This window comes from Leptonotus elevatus, chromosome 19 (assembly GCF_054856555.1).
Source record: "Leptonotus elevatus isolate MCC_2025b chromosome 19, RoL_Lele_1.0, whole genome shotgun sequence".
NCBI lineage: Eukaryota > Metazoa > Chordata > Actinopteri > Syngnathiformes > Syngnathidae > Leptonotus > Leptonotus elevatus.
Genome location: NC_141257.1, coordinates 10121167 through 10128789, shown reverse-complemented (window position 1 = coordinate 10128789; position 7623 = coordinate 10121167).

Here is a 7623-nt window from a genome sequence, read left to right as displayed (position 1 = left end):
GGGAGACTGCCACACTCCCACCTGAGGTCTGCCCCTCCTACTGTTTGCTTATTTCCAAGAGACCAAAAACATAATTTTTGGTCTCTTGGAGTTGTGAAGATTCCAACTGATACGAGCAATATACTAACACACAGCAGGAGCTGTGTGGCTCAGGGAATAAGGTCGTGAGTTTGGTTCTCAACCCTTGAGTGACTTTTATTTATTTATTTTGTGTCCAATTCTTTATTTTACTCTCTTCCAAGTGTAAATATTACTCCAAAACTGAGTCTATTTGGTCCCACTCTAAATAGAGTCAAATTAACTCTGCAGAATTGACTGTGTTTGTATCATAAGCTCAAAAGTAGAACTTTTCCAAAGACCATCTTCTGCTTCTTAGTGTTTAATACAAAATAAAGTGCTTTTCTACAAACCAATTCCAAGAACACAGACGACTCAATCTAATCCGAGTGACAATTGGTTGCCTTAAGCAATATAGAAAAGCTCAGTGTCCAGGAACAGCTGTTTCTTATTGGTCTTATTAAAAAAAAAAAAAAGAGAACATTTACACCTATGAGTGCCTGAATGTTCAGCAAAAAAAAAAAAACTGTGAGAGCCTCTACAACCTCCACGACATAAACCCGCTTCTTTCCGAGCCAACTTCTAATTGATATTTTTTCCACAAACATCATCCAGTTCTGCAATGGCCTTAAATCTTAATCATTGCCGTTGCTCTCGACTAGACATGACATCATGCATGGCAACAGGTAGCCCAGTTTGTTCCACGGGTATTTAATCATCAAGATTGCCATCGTAACGGCTGTGCGACTAAAGAAGGCGTCTCTGTGTGAAAGCGGCCCGATAACCCGCAAAGAAAAAAATGGGATGCAATGGACTTCGAATAACATCAACAGGGATCATCCAGAACCAAAACAGCTACAAGACATGCACGTCGCCCCTTCCCGAGTTGGATGTTGTGGTGTCAGCCAGTTATTCCACTAATCCCAAACAGATTGGCCACAGAAGAAAACCCTCAGCCGGGCCGTCTCCTTGGCGCTTGCGCCGCAGAACACCCATTAATCGGCAGCACATGGCGATAAGTTATGGAAGGCATTACGGGCCTTGCGGTGCATGTGGTCCACGGGTTTCTGCAATGACTATACAGTACACGGCATTTAGGGACAAACTCACTGATGAAGAAATATATTTGTTACCAGAGTGGGGTGATATACTTCCAAATTGTAATACGTCACATAATTCTAACCTGTAATGTCATTTGAAAGTTATATAACAGTACTGGATTACATTTGAGTTACTTTTAGTTATTGTGAATTTCGGCAATTTTAACAGCTTTAACAACTAACAATTGGAAGTTGGAAGAAAAAAAAAGTAGATTGTTTTAACTCTGCAACTTATTAAAAAAACTTTTTTTAAAGTATTCCTTTGCCTTCATCTCTTCTCTCTCGCTCGTTCTCAAAATAAGTCAAAGAGTGCTTCCTTCAAGCAGTTTATTACTCATAAAACTAAACAGAATTATATATTATATATTTAAACACTAAAATGTTCAACTCAACAATTTTGTCTAGCAAAACATCAGAAACAGGCTAACACAAATGACTTGTTTCAAATTAGCATGCATGCTACTTAAATTTTAAATCTTCCCTGACTCTTCTTCTTGCGATTAATTACAACGTATCTCCTCCAGTAGACCTCAGTGCTGCCTAAACATGCTGTGGCATAACATGGTACTACACTGACAGTAGGGTTGGGCAATAAATCAAATGAATTGGATACATCGTCATTTTAAAAATCAAATCGTTGAAAATGTTCTAAATCGTGACATCGAATTTTGTCTTTTGGATTATTAAAAGCTGTTCTTGTGTTGTGTTGCATTCAAATGTTTTTGTGGCAGAATACTGGATGGGTGTTTACAACTACTGAATTGTGGCATTTAAGAAAAAACTATGAATGTTAAGTTTATGTCAAAACTAATTTAGAAACGTTTTACTTTAAATAAATGTTTGTTGAGTTTATTAGATTAAAATCGTCCTGAATGTCTGTAAAAATCGAGATTTTATTTTTGGGCCATATCGCCCAGCCCTAACTGACGGTACAAAATTCTAACTCATTACTTTTTTGTGTACTGAAAACCCATAAAATTGATCGCTTAATAGGGAAGTCAACCCCCCCAAAAAATATTGAAATTAATATGTTCTATGCAGCCCAACTAGTCTAATTATGGTATTCTAATGGAATATGATTTTTTTGCCATCCCAGGTGGGAGGTCTCGGAGAAAGTGGGCGTGCGTTTAGTCCGCAGAGGCGGTGCGGGGGTGGGGCCACACGCAATGACGTCAAACCGTGCCAGCAGCTCGTTTTCTCAGGTTGGGAGGGGCTGGTGCTTAGAGAGCAGAATAACCTAGAATTTCTAGAATTTCTCATCCAGAGGCGAATGTTTTTGTTTGTCATGTTTTTGGTGAGGACTTAGCATTTTAACATGGCTAAAAGCTCCAAAAAGTAGATTTTTCATGTTGCAGTCCCTTTAAAAGCCACACATTAAAAAAAAAACAAAAAAAACATAGTAAGTCAGTCGCTTAAAAAAACATCACTTGAAATTAGATGCGCTTTGTTTTGAACACCTGTAGTGTGAATTCACATAGAAAGCTACGAGAGTGAACAGTCATCCAAGTGTCCGTTTATTTTCAATGATACAGCGTGTGCCTCTATTTTATCCCGTCGCTCCCACTTCTTTCCTCTCCAGCTTCACACAGGTGGTTGTACACCAGCCACATTCAGATGGAGGCAGCGGCCCCCTTCACATGGCCCGAGGCTTCGGCCTCTGAAGCACTCCTTTGGGAGATCCACCTCAGAGACCGGGCCCGGCCTGCTCTCTTTCATGCAAATGTGCAGCCGCCACCGCACATGAATTTAACATCCTTTTTCGTAAAGGGAACAGAGACACACAGTGTAAAAGATACTCGCACGTGCAACAAAGCACTCACCTGCTCCTTCATTACGTGGCTCACTGTTATTACTGGCTCCAGCTAGGACATATGTCATTGAGCAGTGTAGGCCTGGTTAATTGGGGTTACCTCAAAGCGGGCGTAAAAAAAAATGATGGTGATATTTATTAGGCAGCATTTTCGCTGGATGTCATGTCAGCCACATTAGCATGGAAAATAGTTTCAATGCTTAGAGTCAGGAAATGTTACCACGCCGCTCTCCAAGATAATTTCACTGCCACCTACATTCTCAGAGATGAGTCTTATTTGTTGAAAACAGGTGAACGGAGTGATGAGCACCCATCATGACCCCTCTGTATGAAAGCAGAATATTTTATCATTTCAGATGAGGTGATATAAGGGCCAGTCTTGAAATTGTATTGAAAGATAATGAGGCCAGATATTGCATGTGTGCAAAATTAGCTGCGCTTTCACTATATTTTACTGACTAAAGTACTGACTTTTTTTAAAAGCTTGGTTTTGCTCATTCCAGTTGCTGGTTGATCACCCATAGTCGAGATGTTTGTAGACTCTTACAAGCCATTTATGTGCTCTCAGGTGTCAGGTGGGAAGAAAAGTGTCATGGTTACCAGTTCATGAAGTAGGATAGTCGGGATTTCATGAAATAAAATGCACACGTAATAGCCAGAACCTCGCTCAGCAAAAATTTAATTATAAAAATAATGATAATAATAATAATAGTAATAAATTAAATTAAAAAGTAAAGTCAATTAAGCTTATTTATTTATTACTTTGATTTGTTCCTGGTTGTTTCATGAGTTTGTTGTGTGAAGTTGTATGTATGCATTTTTGGGATTAAATTAACGTAATCGTTATCGAGGAAAAAAAGAAGTTAGTTTCTGTCTTTTTCCAAACTTTTGAATGATATTTTTTAATTATGGTAATTAAATTTTTAATGGTATATTTTATCAACATATTTTATTTCATTTATTTTTTTATTTTATTTTCAACATAGTTATTTTATTTTCATAAAACATTATTTTATCAACAAATTGAATTTTACTTTAGAAAACATGCATAATAGTGGCAACAAAAAATTAATAAAGACATTTGTTGAGGAAAAACGTGCTTTGAATATTTGTTAAAATTGTACATTTTGGAACACATTTACTGACCAAATGGAAAAAACATATAAATTAAAAAAAGAAGCATGAAGTTAAAACATTTTATTTGCTGTAGTGGGCCACATAAAATGGTGAGGCGGGCCTTGAGTTTGACCAGTTGAGTCCCCTCTCGCCCAAAGTCATCTCGAATCAGCTCCAGACCACCTGTGACGCTAATGACAACATGCAGTATAGAAAATGGCACCGTATAATATGGGGATAACTAAATAATATTCCTGAGGGACAGAAATGGACTGTGACAAGTACTACGCCCCGATTTGTGACAGGATAAATCCTGGGTTAAGTCAATGCAAATAGCCACTAAACACACAACAAATAAACAGCAACAGGGTGGCCATTCTTACCTTAGAATAGGCATCTCCTCAACAGTGTTTGAGGCTCTTTGTACACATCTGTTGCCGTCAGCATCCTGACAACTTTGTTGACCTTGGATTATTTGGATGTTTGGTATTCACCATCCAAAACCGCAATCTGAGTGACTGATGGTTTTGCTCAACTTTTTCAGCCTCAGATGCCAGCTATTCTCACTATATACAAGTGAATAAAAAATACAGTGGAACTTCAGAAGGCCAACATAATCGTTGGGTGACCTCCTGGTTTTGTAAACAGAAATTATTTCAGTTTTCCAGGGCCAAAATGGCATCTTTTTTAGTTTTACCTCAATTTTAAAGGCAATGTTTGAGGTAACTTTTGAACATTCAATGCAGTCAGAGGAGGGTAGTAACAAGCTACATTTTCTTTGCAATAATGTGTTCTCTGTGCCCCTAATAGTCTAAACGCAGCAGAATAAAATTAAGCAGAATTGAATTAAGCAGCAAAATCCACCATGTCAGAGGGCGGCCATTTTGCCGCTTGCTTTTGACTGAAAATGACATCACAGTTGCTCGAGGCTCATATAACGACCAATCGCGGCTCAGCTTGAGAAAGTCACATGACTAAACTCAGAAAACATGTGAGCCGTGATTGGTCGTTACGATAACTGAGCCCTGAGCAGCTGTGATTTGATTTGTAGTCCACAGTAGGTGGCAAAATGGTCGCCGCCTGAGATGGATTAAAAACCGGTGGAATGCTGCTTCTACTTATGCTTACTTTAAATAATTACTGGTGACACGGGACTCCATTTCAAAAAATGAATTTAGATATTCCCGTTTTATATTTTTGCCTATTTGACATTCATGCGCTATTTGTCACCAGTAGTACTTGACTAGTATTTTCACTAAATACTTATCCTTACTCAAGACTACCTTTGTTGACTGTAATACTGTATTATTATAAATGCAATCTGAGATTGAATAAATGTAACTTTTTGTGGGATTTCTCACTTTTCATAATCAATATATTGCACATTATTCTAATTTATTTTGGAGCTTTTAACTGCAGCATACAAATAAAACCTATTTTTCAAAAAGAGGTCATCCTCCCGCACACACAAAGCCTATTGTCTATTTACATGGGTGTTTTTTTTGTTGTTGTCCAATTCACACCTGTCAGCCTGCTCTCTTTCAACCAACCATTCTGTGTTTTTTTCTTTCTTTTAAACAGAACAGCACCCACAAATAAATCTATTTTTGTCATTGCATTGTTTTTTTCCCGTCCACCTTTTTTCTCGTGCATGTAGAAAGCTCCTGCTTGGTGCAAAACAGTCAATCCAAGAGTTCTGCTTTCATGGATGTTGGCCCGGGAGGAAAATGCGTTGTGGTTGGAGCGGCGCTGCCAACACCTCCTAGCATGGGTCCGTGGAGATTACGTTTTAAGAGCTTTTTAATGCTCATTAATACTTCTGGCTCCTCTGGGTTTGAGTTCTGTCTACTTCTCTGTGCGGCTGACAAAAAGCTGTGCCAACAATTCTCGAGACTACAAGAGACTGTTTTTTTTCTTTTCTCTTAACACAGCCATAACAAATTGAAATGTGAAAGCAGACCAATCACTGTGAATAGAAAAGTTGAGACCACACGTACACAATTAGCAATATAATGTCTGCTGAATCCATTAGATTTGTAATAGACATACAAATTGGTCATAATAATATTGTGTGCATGTTTACATGTGGTAATTGTAAGATTTTGGCTAGCTTTACGCAAGTTGGAAATATCACTCCATCTATTCTTTTTATGAGCCACCAGTTAACGTTTCTCTCTGGCTTTGGCATTTGCGCTTTTATTGCAGCACACGCAAAACTCAGGAATATCTGCTGAAGTATTCAACGGACCAAAGCTACATCGCATCTTCCTGGGCTAAGTGGTATGTGCTATGTGGAAGTTTTATGGACAATTTGTGAAGCCTCTTTGCCAAGTACAGTTGATGAGCTCAGGATTTGGTTTCAATTCCAGCGGGTACGTCTTCGTCAAAACCACAAACAAAACTGTTTTTTAGACTTCTGTTTATGTATGACCTAAATGTACAAGTATGCAGTGGACACGTTTTGGCAAGCAGCTTCCACCATTTTGGGAAGGTTTCGACAAGATTGTTGCATTCAGAGGTTGCTGATGTTGGACGAGAGGGTCTGGCGTACAATTGCAGTTCATCATGGAGATGTTCTTCTACAATGAAAAGTCATTTATTTATTTATGTATAGTGTTTTTAAATTATATATTTGTTTCATTTTGAATACATTCATTCATAAACCATCAGGAATAGCTACAATGGCTAGCCGTTTATGTGGCTTATTTAAAATGACTTATTGTTTTCAAAGTATAGCAACACGTCAGTTGCACGGTTGCAGTTTATCTCCATAGGTTTGGCACGTTTCTTGAAACTGGAATAACATTTTCAAAATACCATGGACAAATCCCAAAACCACCTTACAAATGGTGTCAACTGAATGGCATTGCTCATTGCTCTCATCAAATTGCCAATGTCTTATTGAGGAAAAGCTCAATCCAATTGAGGAGTTGTTTTCTGATTGGAGGTGGAGAGTTGCATGAACATTGGGCCCAAAACCAGTTGACCCTACTTCAAGCAATGGATGCTGCATAAGAGGTCATCACAGGGGACCAGTGTAGAGGATGGTTGAGACATTCACGGCGTCGTTTTTTTCCTCACTGCATTGCAAGGGAAAATATCTGCTGTGACGCGGATGAAAACATTTGGCCAAACAGAGAGCAGCGTATGGATGGCCAAGAGGGGGAAGGTGACCATAATGAATAGTGAAAGTGTTACAGTAGTTGGTTCTTCATTTACACTGTGCTTTATTTGCTAGATATAGTTTTAGTTATTAGTTTTTTATGACTATACAGATTTCGGCTTACACTTTCTTTTGTTGCACTCTAATGTGTAGCCGAAGTGTGAATAAAAATGTCAAACCGCAAACTTTGAAAACTGCTCCTTTTTTCCCCTCAGTTTTATATATAATTGTATTTTGTTAGCGGCACCTCTGCTGTTGTGACAAAACATCTAATGATTTTGACTTGCAGTGCTCAGACAATGCCAAAAGGATGATGCATTTTGGGGGCACTGACTACTTGTATGACATAGAAATTTGATTTAGACACATAGGTAAAC